We start from the raw sequence: 4070 nt of genomic DNA on the forward strand, positions 1-4070 counted from the left end.
AGCTCTTATAGATTTTTCTCGGCCTAAAATTGATGATATTCAGTCAAGCATCCTTCATCCGGCTATTCAAGCTAACACCTTTGAAATCAAGCCGGGCACTATTCAGATGGTGCAGAATTCTGTTTCTTTTGGAGGAGCGGCAACTGAAGACCCCAACATGCACATAAGGAATTTTGTCGAGATCTGCAGCACTTTTAAGTATAATGGCGTGACTGATGAGGCTATCAAGTTGAGGCTTTTCCCATTCTCACTGAGGGATAAGGCTAAAGACTGGTTACATTCTGAACAAGCTGGGTCAATCACTACGTGGCAAGATCTTGCGCAAAAGTTTCTGGTGAAGTTTTATCCAATGGCAAAGACTGCTGCTATGAGGAGTGCTCTTACTCAGTTTGCGCAGCAACCTACAGAATCTATGTGCGAGGCTTGGGAATGCTACAAGGAAATGTTGAGAAAATGTCCACATCATGGAATGCCGGATTGGATGGTAATCACTGGTTTTTATAATGGTTTGGGGGCCCAATCTCGGCCCATGCTCGATGCAGCAGCTGGAGGCGCCTTATGGGCTAAAAGCTATACTGAGGCGTATAATCTTATCGAGACGATGGCTGCAAATGAGCATCAAAACCCAACTCAGAGGATGACATCAGGCAAGGTAGCAGGTATTCTGGAAGTTGATGCAGCCACCGCTATTGCAGCCCAGCTCCAAGCGCTATCAATGAAGGTTGATTCTTTGGCTACGTATGGAGTTAATCAAATAGCTATGGTTTGTGAGCTTTGTGCAGGTTCTCATGCTACGGATCAGTGTTCTCTTGTCAATGAATCTGTTCAGTATGTGAATAATTATCAGCGACAACAGCAGCCTGTGCCAGCGACCTATCATCCTAACAACAGAAATCATCCAAATTTCAGCTGGGGGAATAATCAAAATACTATTCAGCCACCATATCAGCAAGGAGTGAGTAAACAGTTTAACCCACCTGGATTCCAGCAACCACAGCAGTATGCTACAAGGCAATCATATCCTCAACAGGGAAGTGCAGCTGCACCTACTAGTGCTGATTTTGAGGAACTTAAGCTGTTGTGCAAGACTCAAGCGGTTTCTATCAAGACCTTGGAAAATCAAATCGGTCAATTAGCCAATACAGTGCTCAATCGTCAACCTGGCACTCTTCCCAGTGACACGGAAGTACCAGGCAGGAAGGAAGCTAAAGAGCAAGTCAAGGCTATTACCTTAAGGTCTGGAAAAGTAGCTGATGCTGAAAAGGCAAAAGAAGTCGAAGCTGAAGTTAGAGATGAAGAATCTAAGCAAAAGGAGAAAGCGGCGGAACCAAGGAAGACTACTGTTGAACACACTCTGCCTGAGGCTAATACAGGGGAGAAACAGCTCTATCCTCCACCACCTTTTCCTAAGAGATTGCAGCAACAAAAGCTGGATAGACAGTTCGGGAAGTTTCTGGAGGTGTTCAAGAAACTTCACATCAATATACCTTTCGCTGAGGCTCTGGAACAAATGCCTAGTTATGCGAAGTTTATGAAGACTATTCTTTCAAGGAAGGTGAAACTGGATGACCTTGAAACCGTTGCTCTCACGGAAGAATGCAGCGCAGTTATGCAACAAAAGTTACCACCAAAACTGAAAGATCCAGGAAGCTTCACCATTCCTTGCACCATTGGCAATCTAACTTTTGACAAGTGCCTTTGCGATTTGGGAGCAAGCATTAATCTGATGCCGTTGTCGATCTTTAAAAAGCTGGATCTGACTGATCCAAAACCCACATACATGTCACTACAATTGGCTGACCGTTCCATTACTTACCAAAGGGGCATAGTTGAGGATGTGCTCGTCAAGGTGGATAAGCTCTTTTTTCCTGCAGATTTTGTTATTCTGGATTTTGAGGAAGATAAGAAAATTCCCATAATCTTGGGGAGGCCTTTCTTGGCTACTGGCCGTACCTTGATAGATGTGCAAAAAGGGGAACTTACTATACGGGTCCAAGATCAGGATGTGACCTTCAACGTATTGAAGGCAATGAAATTCCCTACAGAAGATGAGGAGTGCTTAAAAGTGGATGTGATTGATTCTGCGGTTACTTCGGAACTCGATCACATGCTAATGTCTGATGCATTGGAAAAGGCCCTAATGGGGGAATTTGACAGTGATGATGAAGATAGCAACGAGCAATTACAATATCTGAACGCTTCTCCCTAGAAGCGAAAGCTGGATATACCATTTGAATCTCTTGGTACTTCTGACCTCAAGAACGCTGAAGGGAAGCTCAAACCATCAATAGAGGAAGCGCCTACCTTAGAGCTCAAACCATTACCTGAACACTTGAGGTATGCTTTTTTAGGTGATTCATCTACGTTACCTGTTATTATTTCAGCTGATCTTTCAGGTAGTGAGGAAGACAAGCTCTTAAGGATTTTGAGAGAATTCAAATCGGCTATAGGATGGACCATAGCAGACATCAAGGGGATAAGTCCTTCATATTGTATGCATAAAATTCTGCTAGAGGAAGGAAGTAAGCCAACTGTGGAACAGCAGCGAAGACTGAACCCGATCATGAAGGAGGTGGTGAAGAAAGAAATTCTGAAATGGCTAGATGCAGGCATCATTTATCCTATTTCTGACAGCTCGTGGGTGAGCCCCGTGTAATATGTACCTAAGAAAGGAGGTATCACTGTGGTCGCAAATGAAAAGAATGAGCTCATCCCTACTCGAACAGTTACAGGATGGAGAGTATGCTTGGATTATAGAAAATTGAACAAAGCCACAAGGAAGGATCACTTCCCTCTTCCATTTATTGATCAAATGCTTGACAGATTGGCGGGACATGAGTATTTTTGTCTTCTGGATGGTTATTCCGGGTATAATCAGATTTGTATTGCACCAGAGGATCAGGAAAAGACTACCTTCACGTGTCCATTTGGCACATTTGCTTTTTGTAGAGTTTCGTTTGGGTTATGTGGCGCCCCGGCCACCTTTCAGAGATGTATGATGGCTATATTCTCTGACATGATTGGAAATAACGTCGAAGTGTTCATGGATGACTTCTCCGTCTTTGGACACTCATATGATGAATGTTTGAATAATCTGCGCGCCGTACTCAAAAGATGTGTGGAAACTAATTTGGTGCTTAATTGGGAGAAATGTCATTTTATGGTGCGTGAAGGCATTATCCTTGGGCATAAGGTCTCTAGCAAAGGTCTGGAGGTGGACAAGGCCAAGGTGGGAGTCATTAAAAATCTTCCCCCACCTAATTCGGTGAAAGGAATCCGTAGTTTTCTCGGTCATGCGGGTTTTTATCGGCGATTCATCAAAGACTTTTCAAAGATATCTAAGCCATTGTGCAATCTACTTGAGAAAGATGTGCCTTTCAAATTTGATGATGAATGTTTGGCAGCATTCGAGACTCTCAAGGAGAGTTTGATCACGGCACCAGTTATTACAGCACCAGATTGGACAGAACCGTTTGAGATGATGTGTGATGCGAGTGATTATGCGGTAGGTGCAGTTCTGGGACAGCGCAAGAAAAATCTCTTCCATGTGGTCTACTATGCGAGTAAGACTTTAAATGGGGCCCAATTGAACTACACCACTACTGAGAAGGAGCTTTTGGCTATAGTCTTTGGCTTTGAGAAATTTCGATCTTATCTGCTTGGTACGAAAGTGACAGTATTCACTGATCATGCAGCTATTCGCTATCTGGTTTTTAAGAAGGATTCGAAGCCGAGACTCATTCGTTGGGTGCTTTTACTTCAAGAATTTGAGTTAGAGATCAAAGATAGAAAAGGTACTGAGAATCAAGTAGCTGACCATCTCTCTAGGTTGGAGAATCCCGATTCTACTTCACAAGATAGGACGTTAATCAATGAATCTTTTCCGGATGAGCAGTTGTTTGCAATTCAGGAGGAAGAACCATGGTTTGCAGATATTATAAACTATCTTGTCAGTAATATAATGCCTCCTAATTTGACATCCGCGCAAAAGAAGAAGTTTCTGCATGAGGTGAAGTGGTATATGTGGGATGAACCATATTTGTTTAGACAGGGAGCTGACCAGATCATCA

At 43.2% G+C, this 4070-nt stretch overlaps 1 non-coding gene across 1 annotated transcript; it reads right to left on the reverse strand.

The window, feature by feature from the left end:
• Positions 1-364: 364 nt before the first annotated feature.
• On the reverse strand, positions 365-471 carry LOC141715853 (small nucleolar RNA R71). Its single transcript, XR_012572600.1, has one exon. It is a non-coding gene; the product is annotated as a small nucleolar RNA R71 (small nucleolar RNA).
• Positions 472-4070: the final 3599 nt, after the last annotated feature.

The sequence above is a fragment of the Apium graveolens genome, chromosome 3 (genome assembly GCF_009905375.1).
Source record: "Apium graveolens cultivar Ventura chromosome 3, ASM990537v1, whole genome shotgun sequence".
In the NCBI taxonomy this organism is placed as follows: Eukaryota; Viridiplantae; Streptophyta; class Magnoliopsida; order Apiales; family Apiaceae; genus Apium; species Apium graveolens.